Below are 13,220 nucleotides of genomic sequence, written 5' to 3' on the forward strand. Positions count from 1 at the left end.
CATCTTTGAAGGTGCATTTGAGAAGATTTTGAGTATCATAAGAGGTGAAGGAAATTCAGATGGTGGAGTTGTTGTACAGGTGATATATTAATACTATCAGAAAGTTAAGTAAATTTGTTTTATGTGATTCATGATGAAGCATACTAACCCATGGTTATGGTCTCTACTTGGAACTTCCAAATTTAGATTTCCTCAAGTCTTTGTGCATACAAATATTTTTCTTTTGGGATAGATAATAGGAGTTTAGTTAAATGAGTCTTGCAGAGAGCTTACTTGTTTTGTTTTCTAATTATGATGAGCTAGTTTTGTTTACAAATCAATATGATTTATTATTATTATTATTATTATTTGGATCCAATCAGGTTTGTTGATATCAATTTTAAAGCTGAGAGGAAGTGCTTTCTCTTTTACTCAACAGAAGGTTAGATTCATTAATACTTGAATAGTGGAATTTGTAGCTAAATCTTTTGTTGCTGTAAATTTTTTTGTTTCTTTGTCAAGTATATTGATTTTTTTGTTGAATGGAAAATTTAGGATGGGTGTATAGTTTTTGTGATGAGGATATTGATGTTTTGATAAGCGTGTGCTTATGCCTTTGGTTGGTAATAAAATAGGGTTTTGAATTTCAGCAGATTGTTGATATTGGCAAAACTTTGCCATTATTCATGGAGCTTCAAACCTTAGGTGACAGGATGTGAAGAATCATGCTCTGCAAAGTGTCTTGTTTTCAATGTTGCAGGTCTCATTTAATTTGAGTTGAACCGTTTGGTTATGATTTTCTCACATGTTTGTACTAACTGAACAATTTGAAATAGGTATTAGAGACAGTAAAGCTCAAATTTTCTAGACAATTTTTTAGAATTGCATTAATTGACACCATATTATTATTGTTGGTCGTCTTTTCAGGTGTGCGGCACTTATTAAAAGCTTCTTCATGAGAAAGAAGATGTATGAATATGATGGAGTTTGTAATTTGTAGTTTATATTTTGGAGATTTATAATTCCTTGTTTTTCTTGTGCTATGTATCTATCTACTTCATTAGGGTTCTCCAATGTATCTTGTTAGTTTGTACTTTAAAGTTTATATGTTGAAGATTTATAAAACAATCTTAGTTAAATGAAAGATATTTGAACTATCTATGTTATTATATATTATATGAATGCTGATTTGCTGAGTAAATTAGTTAATATATTAATTAAAAAAATAATTACAAAATAAATAGTGTTTTGTAACTAAAGAAAAAAAATGTTACAAAATCAAGTTACATTTTGTAATAAAATTTTATGATAGGAAAAAATATATTGTTACCAAAAATCCCTTCAAGATCAAAATTTGTTACCACTTTTGTAACGGCTTCTGGTTTTTTGTATCAGAAAAAATTGTTACAAAATATGGTATTGAATTGTAACAGTTTCATTTTTCGTTACAAAAACTTTTTGTAACGGGACTTACTGCAATGGACCTTTTTTTTGTTACAAAAAACTTTTGTTTCAAAATTTCGACGTTTTGTAACAATATTTTTTGTTACAAATGCGCCTTTTTCTTGTAGTGAGTTGTGAGTTTTAGCCTAGAAGAAGCAATGAAGCATCCACCGGAGAATCACTCTCTATTCCGGTGTGACCCAATTGATAACATGGTTGCCGAAGTGCACCTTGCAAAGTTAAATGAGAAGTACATGGTTGAAGAAGCAAATGGAAGTTCAAGCGAACTAAACACCACACACCATACAAACCATCCGGAAACTCAAACTTCAAAGAATGACCAAAAGATGGAATTGAAGCCACTACCACCTCACTTAAGGTATTCATACCTTGATGAAGCCCAAAAGCTACCCGTAATAATTGCACAAGAGTTAACCCCTCAACAAGAAGAAAAATTGCTAAATGTATTGAGGAAGAACAAAAAGGCAATTGGGTGGAGTTTGGCGGATCTAGTGGGAATAAGCCCCCAAGTATGCGAGCACCGCATATTCCTTGAAGAAGGAGCAAGACCGGTCCGACAACCTCAAAGAAGACTTAACCCAACCATTCTTGAGGTGGTGAAGAAAGAAGTCACTAAGCTACTTGAAGCGGACATCATCTATCCTATCTCGGATAGCGAATGGGTAAGCCCGGTCCAAGTAGTGCCAAAGAAGTCCGGAGTGACAACAATCAAAAACGAAAGTGGTGAACTTATAGCAACAAGAGTGCAAAATTCTTGGAGAGTATGCATAGACTACCGAAGATTGAATGCGGCCACAAGAAAAGATCACTTTCTACTACCATTTATTGATCAAATGCTTGATCGATTAGTCGGTAAATCATATTATTGTTTTCTTGATGGATACTCCGGATACTTCCAAATCCATATTGCTCTAGAGGACCAAGAAAAAACCACATTTACTTGCCCCTTTGGAACATATGCTTACAAGCGTATGCCATTTGGCCTATGCAATGCACCGGCAACGTTTCAAAGATGCATGATGAGCCTATTTGCGGATTTTCTAGAGCAATCGATGGAAGTTTTCATGGATGATTTTAGTGTGTATGGTGATTCATTTGAGCATTGCTTAGGTAACCTTGAAAAAGTCTTAGAGAGATGCACCAAAACAAACCTTGTCTTAAATTTTGAAAAATGTCATTTCATGGTCAAACAAGGCATTGTTTTGGGACACATAGTCTCAAAAGAAGGCATCTCCGTGGATCCGGCAAAAATAAATGTCATATCTAGTTTACCTTACCCCTCTTGCGAGAGGGAAGTCCGTTCTTTTCTTAGACATGCAGGATTTTACCGGAGATTCATCAAGGACTTTAGCAAGGTGGCCTTACCTCTCTCTCGATTACTACAAAAAGACACCGAATTTGAGCTAAGCAAGGAATGTATGGAAGCATATGATAAACTCAAGGTGGCATTGACACAAGCTCCTATTGTACGAGGACCGAATTGGACTCAACCCTTTGAAATCATGTGTGATGCTTCGAATTACGCGATAGGAGCCGCGTTAGCACAACGCGAGGGTAAGATTCCCTATGTCATAGCTTATGCTTCCAAAACATTAGACGGAGCCCAATCCAATTACACTACTACCGAAAAGGAACTCCTAGCTATTGTTTTTGCCTTGGACAAGTTCTGAGCCTATCTTCTTGGTTCCAAGGTAGTAGTGTACTCGGATCACGTGGCACTAAATTACTTGTTGGCCAAAAAGGAATCGAAACCGAGATTAATTCGTTAGGTGCTTTTGCTACAAGAATTTGACTTGGAAATCAAAGATAGGAGCGGTTCCCAAAACCTAGTGGCGGACCATTTAAGTCGCCTCGAACACACAAAAGGCGACACCACTCCTATCAATGATTCCTTTCCTATAGATACCTTGCATGCAATCTCGGAAGTGGTTCCTTGGTATGCCCCAATAGCAAACCATTTGGTTTCACGCACTTTCCCTCCCAATCTCGACAAAAATAAAAGGGATAAACTGAAGAACGAATCCAAATACTATATTTGGGATGATCCCTATTTGTGGAGGTGTGGAGCAGACCAAATAGTGCGACGGTGCATACCTCAAACCGAATTCTAAGCAATCTTGGACGCTTGCCATGCTTCCGAAGGAGGTGGTCACTATGGGCCCCAAAGAACGGCAAGAAAGGTCCTTGATTGTGGATTTTGGTGGCCAACCCTCCTCAAAGATGCTTCTCTCTATTGCAAATCTTGTCCCCAATGTATTAGGTTTGGAGATATTTCCAAGAAGGACGAAATTCCCCAACAAAATATGCTTTTTTGTGAAATCTTTGACGTGTGGGGAATCGACTTCATGGGACCATTTCCAAATTCCAATGGCTTTCTCTACATCTTGTTAGCCGTCGATTATGTGTCAAAATGGGTGGAGGCAATCCCCACCCGAACGGATGACGCTAATGTTGTGTATTCTTTTGTGAGGAACAATATTATTTGTCGCTTTGGCGCCCCAAGAGCAATCATAAGTGACCAAGGATCCCACTTTTGCAACAAAAGAATAGACGGCCTCATGAAAAAATATGGCATCATCCACAAAGTCGCCACGGCTTACCACCCTCAGACAAACGGCCAAGCCGAAGTCTCTAACCGGGAAATCAAGCATGTGTTGGAAAGAATTGTAAAGCCGAATAGGAAAGATTGGAGCATCAAACTCTCCGATGCACTATGGGCCTATCGAACGGCTTACAAAACACCCATTGGCATGAGCCCCTTCCGGCTTGTATATGGTAAAGCATGTCACTTACCGGTGGAGATTGAACACAAAGCTTATTGGGCCGTAAAGGAGTGCAATATGAACTTGAGTGGGGCCGGAATAGAGAGAAAGCTTCAATTGGCGGAATTAGAATGTTTGAGATTAGAAGCCTACGACAACTCTAGGCTTTACAAGGAAAAGTTGAAAGCCATCCATGACAAGAACATTAGGAGAAGAGAGTTCCGACCCGGTGACCTAGTCCTTCTCTACAATTCAAGGTTGAGATTACTACCCGGAAAGCTAAGATCAAGGTGGGATGGACCCTACCAAGTGGAGAAAGTAGAACCTTATGGGGTCTACCACTTGCGCCACCCAACAAGCCCGGACATCTTCAAGGTAAATGGGCACCGTCTCAAATTGTATCATGGTGAGCAAAGAAAGAACTCCAAGGAATTTGAAGTGTTCCTCTTGAGAGATGCAACTCTTGAACAAGCATTATGAGCTACAGAAAGTCCAACTTAAGGACGTTAAACAAAAGTGCTAGGTGGGAGACACCCCACCATGGTAAGATCTTCCTTTGAGCTTTGTACATAGACACTTGACTCCATGTTTGTTAGCTAGATTTTAATGTCAATTCTCCTTCATTTGTTAAAATTCATTGATAGTTCACCCATTAAAGTGCCCTGCTATAGTGTTTCAGTGGCTGTATGGGGGGGAGGGGGTTGAAACATCAAAAGTGATGTAAACACATGCAAATTCAGAAAATGCACCCCCTCTGCGCGTGCGCGCGCCTGGCGCGTACGCGCCCTTAAAGCACTCAGCGGTCATTTACGCGGACGCGCACCGTGCGCGGACGCGTGGATCGCGAATAACAGCCCTCCATACATTTATCCGAGAGTTGCGCCCACACCATGCCAAGACCATGCCTGAAGCACAGGAAGCTCGCGCGTGCGCGCGCATGGCGCGTCCGCGCACCTGGACGAAATCTGCCAATCGACGCGCAAGCGTACTGTGCGCGTCCGCGCCAATTGCCTTGCTGCACCCCTAGTACATCTTACAGAGAGTTAGGCCATTTCTAAGCCTACGCTAAGCCACGGGCCCAACACCTTTGCCGCGTGCGCGCACCTGGCGCGCACGCGTCCATACACTGCGAGCACGAAATGCGCGCGCGCGCCCTAGCCGCGCACGCGCCCATCGATTCTGCACTCCTCTCTAAGCCACTTTACAGAGAGTTGAGCCCCCTCCAGGCCCTTTTCATGCCTGGGGCACAACCGCATTGACGCGTGCGCGCACTGTGCGCACGCGCGCCAAAAAGCCCAAAAGCAACCTCTGGTACTTCGTCCAGAGAGTTATGCCACCCCTGTGCCTTTCCTGTGCCACCAGCCTAAGCGCATGGGCGCGCACGCGCAATCTGCGCGCGCGCGGCTTACTCCACCTCGCCTCCCTACGCGAGCGCGCACTGTGCGCGCACGCGCGGATGATCGGCGCCAATGTAAGAAGGGGCACACTCACCCCTTCACTCTCATTTCACATTTCCCCCCTCTTCTCATACCTTCCACTACACACCCAACTTGGAAAGGGGCACACTTACCCCCTTCATCCTCATTCCACCATTTCCTCTTCTCCACTACCTCCTACCACCTATCACCAATGGCTCCATAGTAACTCTTCACCCTCCATCAACCCACACTACAACTTCTTCTCCCATATCATTCTTCATCTCACAAGGTATTATACTAAGCTACCCTCTTAGTCCAATAATCTCTTGTGATTCTTAATCATTTAGTTGCACCATCTTTTAGGTAACTTCTTTCTTTTCTTTCTTCTTTCTTTAATACTTTTGGGATGTCTTTGCTCTTTTCTCTCTTTCAATCTAATTCTTCATAGGCATTTGGGTCTCAAACTCACTTACATGAGTAGATGAATGGTGTTGCTTAATTTCCTTGCAATCAATATGCACTATAATCATTAATAATGGATTGTGGAATGTTACATTGCTCTCATTTTCACATAATCATATACTACTTCAAGGATGCACGCCAAGTGTTCGATAAAAGACAAACTTGAATTTTGGACTCATTGTGACTACCTTGCTTCTCAACCAATCACTTTTGAGTGCATCCCCACTTTCCACAATACATTCACTCACATTTTCTTAGCTTGCTTTCCATTTATGGTCCCTAAGGGTGTGCGCCTCTCACGCTCCTTACTTGCGTGCTTAAATTGCCCTTGAACCATATGAAAATGATTTGCCTTGCTTTTCTCATGTTATCATAGTTACATGTTGCAGCTGTCATGTGACAATGATACCCATATTCTATGGCATAACTTTTCATTGCATATTCGCATTTACTTCCACTCATTTGGGTTTGATGTTTTCCCTTTCTTTGCTCTCATAGGATGGTGACCAAAAGGAACAAAGGGAAAGCCCCCAAGAAGCCAGCTTCCAATAAAGCACACCACGACCTAACGGCCAAGCCACTCTTAAAGAAGACTAAGGGCCCCGTTGATGTTCTAGAGAAGGATAACCCTCCTAAGGATTCGAACAAGTTTCCCAACCGTTATTGCGAACTTGTCTACTCAAGAATGATCGAAAGGAATTATCATCTGGAACCCCTCCTAGTCCTACCGGCCCACCTCAATCCGATTGTGATGCCACACATTAACCGGAGGCAATGGAAGTTCCTCTTGAGGCAACCAACGGAGGCCAATCTCTCATGGGTAGTGGAATTCTATTCCAACTACCACTCACCCCTTCTCACATCAATATTTGTGCGCCGAAAGCAAGTGTCGGTCACAGTAGAAACCATCCGAGAAGTCCTTGGGATTGAACCGTCAACGGATGCATATGACGCCTACCAAGAAGTCTTGGCTACATGCGATGACCGTGCATTTGATTGGAGCGAGATCCTCCGCGTCATTGCTTTACCCGACGCATATTGGATTCGGGGGACCATAAAGCAACGACCCAAAGGTTTAGATGTCCGCCACCTCACTCAAGAAGCCACGGCATGGGCCCAAATTCTGGCTCACTATGTGCTCCCAAGCACACATGGGTCATCCATCACCGCCGAGCTGGCCTTATTAATATGGTGCATCTTAACCGATAAACCGGTCGACGTTTCGCATGCCATCCGCCAATCCATGGGGCGCATTCACGCCAAGGGAAATCTGCCATTCCCCGCTTTAGTGACGGCATTAGTTGCGAAAGCCGGCGTCAACCGGGAGGCTAAAGATAGGAGAACCACAATTCCGGTCGATGGTGATATAATTCCGACCAAAAGATGCCTCAAGCCTCCGGAAGCCACCAAGGACATTGAACTACCCACACAAACTTGCAACCCTACCACTCCATCTACATCACAAAAATCGGCCGCCCAACGCCTTGAGGACCTTCACAAGAAAATAGACCGTTATGAGAGGCGTAACCAACGCCGTTATTCTCATGTGAAGAGACTTCTAAGCAAAGTAACCCCACCTATGGAGGAACCCGATATCTCCACATCCACTGCAACTTCAAGCGGAGATAGCGATGATATTGGAGATATGGGACACTCGGAGCTCAGCCACCCACTGCGCCTAACCTATAGCACGGAGGACCGTGCTAAGTTTTAAATGTGGGGAGGTCGACCGACCGATCTCCGTAGGTAACATCTGAATAAATTAGGATAGGTTGCATGATTAGGTTTTAGTTAACACCATTTGCATGATAAGTTTACTTGGTTGGAACAATGAAATTCTTTCTTAGGAAACCAATACCTTGGGGCAACCGTGGGGCATTGCAAATTTTAAATGCTTTGATGCCAAAAATTGCATGAGGAATTATATTTTGGAACATGGGTTTGAGTTAAGAACACAAGCTAGTGAGTTTTGAGCCTAATTGCGTGGTTACATCTTATAACCACTTATTCTCCATTCTTGTGTGCAATATTCTCTTTCTATGATTGTAATCTGTGATTTGTTTGATTCTGTATGTCCATTAATCTGTGTATACATGCATTTATATGATTGAGGTCATCATTTCATTAGCTCACATATCCAAATAGCCAACCCTTTTATATTCCTTTGTTAGCCAACTTTGAGCCTACGCTTAACCCACTTATTCTTATTTTAGCACATTACAAGCCTTAAAGCGGAAAACAGTGAATGTCCTTTATTTGGATCTTTGATTGGCTTAGGCTAGTGAGTGTGAGTGCCATCCGAGAGTGGGAAGATTTTAGGACGTTGGTTGGGATAAAAAGGGCGTTTGTATTTTGTATTTTTACATTGGGAAATTGGGTACATGCTCATGTATTGATTAAATGTATAGACCTTATGCATTGATGCTCTTGTATATGATTTGAAAAAAAAAAGAGAGAAATAAAAACTAAAAAGAAAAAAAAAAGAAAGAGAAAAAAATATATATAGAAAAAAAAGAAAAAAAAGAAGAAAAATAATAAAAGGGGACAAAATGCCCCAAAATGAAGCTCAATAAGATCAATGCATAAGTATTGTGAAACGAAAAAATTTGCATGAGTATGTGGAAAAGTGAGGAATGGGTAGTTGGGTTAGTGCTTAATTGTATAGGTCATTATGTAGGTTAGGTGGGAAAGTCTAAGTTAATCAAAGATTCAAATCCTAAGTCCACTAGCCATATATGAAACTACCTTGACCCTAGCCCCATTACAACCTAAGGAAAAGACCTCATGATAATTGTATGCATGCATTGGATAATTGTTGATTGTTAGATGAAAAACAAATCTTGGAAAGCATGATTAGGGGAGAATTGAGCGAATAAACCCCAAACACCGAGTGACTAGAGTGCAAACATTTCCGGTGAGGGTTCGATGCTCAATCCTATGATTCCCAGCTCTCGAAAGCATTCCTTATGCAAAGTTACACATAACGCATTTGATGCTTAGAAAGTGGCAAGTCCTATGCTTTGACCACCATCGTGTCCCATGTGTTCGCATATGTCCTAAGAAGGCTAATTTGTTCCCAACCAAGTGAATGGTAGCACTAGTCATAGTTGCATGCATATAAGTAGGTTGCATTTCATGAGTCTTATACTTTTGCGATCCCTCGGTCGTCTGTGTTTCTTTGCATTTCTCTAAGCATGAGGACATGCTAGAATCTAAGTGTGGGGAGGTTGACAAACCCCATTTTGAGGGTTTATCTTGTGCTGATTTCAGGGGTTTTGTCAATGATTCCACACACTTTCTATATGAAAGTACAAGATTTTGCATTCCTTTCCTAGTTTTGCCTCATGGATGAAAACATGCTTATTTTGTACTAAAATATATACATTTCTAATCTTCTCTTGATGCCATTCGATGCTGTGACTTGTGTGTTAAGTGGTTTCAGGATATAGATAGGAATGGACCGGAAGAGAGAAGGAAGACGGATGCAAAGGAAAGAAGCATGAGAGTTGAGCCTTGGGAATTTCCGCATGGGCGCGTGCGCGCACCTGGCGCGTCCGCGCGGATGAGAGCAATGTGAAGCCGAGACTAAGAGCCAAGCCACGAGCCGGCTTGAGTAGCGGCCAAGCCAGGACCTTCATGGACGCGCAAGCGTACATCACGCCTCCGCGCACTTCACAAGACGCCTCGACGGCGCGTGCGCGCACCTTGCGCGTACGCGCCGATTCGCGAAAATAATTTTTTTTAGAAGTCACGTGACTTAGGCGTGGAGGTAGTTAAGAATCCCACTTTTGGGGAAATGCTTTGGCGGGAGAAGGCTTAAGAAGACCAAGGGAGCAGGGGTTAAGGACACTTAGTTCATTTTTCTAGAATTAGATATTTTGGGAGGAGTTAGTTACACTTTTGGAGAAGAGAAGAGAAGAAAGAGATTCCAAGCTTTTCCCTAGGGTTCATCTTCATTCAATTTCTGGATTTTCAGTGACTCTTTGGTGAGATCCATTGCAATTCTCACTCTACTTTGTTCATGTCATAGGTTTTCCTCTTCAATTTCAAGTAGTAGTTGTAATTGACCAATTCTCATAGATCTAGAATTCAACTTGTAATTTTGGATTTCATCCATACTTTGAGAATTTGATTTCTATTGTTACTCTTTGAGATTTGTTGTTAGATCCTTGTGTTGCAATACTTTTAATTCTACTTTTCTTTTCATTTTACTATGGCTTTCCTTTTCGCTCATCACATGTTTGATAAAATGTCAACACTAGCTATGGAGTAGAATTTTTACACTTGGCATAGGGTTTAGTCATTGGAAGAAGTTGAATAGTTATATCAATGATTGATTTGGAATTAGGGATTGCTAGTTGGCTTGGAGTGCACTAAAGCTAGATTCCCATGAGGTGAAGCTAGGACTTGTGACTCAAGTTGATTATTTCCATTTGATTTTCTTCTATACTTAGGGGATAACTAAATGAAGCAAGGCCTAATTGTTGTCAACATTGAATGAACTATAAGGATAGAATTTCCAATGCCAATCCTAAGCCAAGTCTTTTGATAATTGATTGTTTGTTTCTCATTGTTTTGCTAAAACCTTCAAAGAATTTCAACAAAGCTTACTAAACCAATAAGATGCACACTTTGGCAATTCCAAGGGAGAACGACTCGGGAGACTAATACTCTCGGATATAGATTGTAGATTTGTTTGATGATGGATTTTGCGTCAGTTTAGACTATACTACGATTGACCACTTGATAATTTCTATACCGGCAAAAATTCATTTGTCACGCAGCCGCATGGCTCACGCGACCGCGTGGATTGGAAAAGCACAAGTGACGCGGAAGTGTGGACGACGCGAACGCGTGGCAGGGAAAGACACGCGAATGACGCGATCGCGTGACGTGCGCGATCTGCAGAATTACAAAAGTCGCTGGCAGAGATTCTGGGCCACATTTCAACCCAGTTTTCGGCCCAGAAATGCAGATTAAAGTCAGGGAACTTGGAGAGACTCATGATGCTTTGACAATTCACTTTTTAGAATTTAGATGTAGTTTTTAGAGAGAGAGGCTCTCTCCTCTCTCTTAGGATTTAGGATTAGGATTTTTAGAAATTAGGAATATTTCATCTTCATCTCAAGTTCAATATTCTTTTTATTTATTTTCTCTTTTATTTTTATTTACTCTGATGCTTTCATTTGTATCTGAATTGTATTGCCCAATTGGCTTATGAACTTTCCATGTTAGGATTGATTTTCTTATTTAATACAGATTACTAAGGTGTTTTCAGATAAATGATTTTAATTTAGATTTTCTACCTTTTAGCTCTGGTTGATTAATTGGTAACTCTTGAGTTATCAAACTCATTGTTGATTGAAAATTGGAATTTTTCAAGAATTGATTCGAGATCCAATAACTCTATCTTTTCCCAAGGAAATACTGGGACTTGAGGATTCGAATTAATTCATCCACTTAACTTACCTTCATAGTTAGAGGTTAACAAAGTGGGAGAAAAATCCAATTCTCATCACAATTGATAAGGATAACTAGGATAGGACTTCCAGTTCTTATACCTTGCAAAAAGATTTTATTATTGTTAATTTATTTTACTTGTCATTTAAATATACCTGTGCCCATTGCCCAAACTTCAAAACCCCAATTTACAAACTCATAACCAATAATAAGAACATATCTCCCTGCAATTCCTTGAGAAGACGACCCGAGGTTTAAATACTCGGTTATCAATTTTAAAAAGGGGTTTGTTTCTTGTGACAACCAAAATGTTTGTATGAAATGACTTTTGTTGGTTTAGAAGCTATACTTGCAACGGAAATTTATTATAAATTCTAGACCACGCAAAAGTTCTCTCATCAAAATGGCGCCGTTGCCGGGGAATTGCAAACGTGTGCCTTATTATTGGTTATTGTAAATATTTTTCAAAATTTTTTTTTCTTTTACTTGTTTATTTGTTTCTTCTTTTCCCCCTTATTTCTGATAACTACTATGAATTCTCACCCTTCTCGCTTTGAGTTTAGTTCTAATTTTGTTGCAAGGAATGGAAACTATAACAGGAATATGCATCAAGGTCAAAGCAATCAAAGATGGACGGAGCCAAGAGGATCTGATCAACCCTTTAGGCAACAACGCCCTCCTAATATCACAGACAAAGACCATCCTACAATGCATACCAAGCTGATAGATATGGTGGACCGCCTAGTAGCTACCAATAAGCCCCACCGTATGCTCAGAGACCATCCTCACAACATAACTTTGAACCACCACACTCACAAGCCCCTTACCACCAAACACCCTCATACGATCCTAACCCGTACCCACCATACCAACCACCTTATGAGCCAAATGAACCATACATAGAACCACCACCTCAATATACACCATCTCCTTATCATTATCAAGATGAACCACCTTCCTACCATGAACCCCTTCTCCCAACAAATGAACCCTCCTATCCACCCCAAACCTCCATGGAGAAAGCATTTATCGATCTAAACTCTACTATACAAGCTCTCGCCGCCCGAATAGGACCACTAATTACCTTCAACAATCAACCCTCAAGCTCTAGTGCACTTCCTTTTCAACCACAAAATGATCCACCCATCCCATCACCACCATCCATGGAAGAGCACCCACATCCATCAATCCAAGAGCAAGATGATCTCAATGATGCTATTGATATGGAACAAGAGTCAAGGGATCATTTCCCGAAAACAATAGATCAATTTCATGTAACCCTTCATCAATTGGAGCAAGCAATAAATCAATTAGCTTCCCGACGTTCGAACACTCAAGGAACCCCCATGGCTTCATGTGGACAATCTAATGAAGAACGTAGCAATGAAGGAGACTTTAGAAACTCCAGTGGACAGTAAGGAGCATGAATTTGTACTGGAACAAGTGGAGGAAGCTGGAATTATTGAAGAGGAAGAAGTGGTTAAAGACTTAGGAGATGCAGAACCTCCATGGGAAATTCAAGTCATAAAGCATCCTTCCAAGGTATTTGAAATTGATGTCGAGGAGGGTGTACAACCTCCAAGGCATGTCATAATAGAAGACTTGGAAGAGGTTAATCAAGAGATGGAGATTCAAGAAGAAGAGGCACAACCTCCCATTTCCTTGGTGCGCAATA

This window comes from Arachis stenosperma, chromosome 2 (genome assembly GCF_014773155.1).
Source record: "Arachis stenosperma cultivar V10309 chromosome 2, arast.V10309.gnm1.PFL2, whole genome shotgun sequence".
NCBI classification, from domain to species: Eukaryota; Viridiplantae; Streptophyta; class Magnoliopsida; order Fabales; family Fabaceae; genus Arachis; species Arachis stenosperma.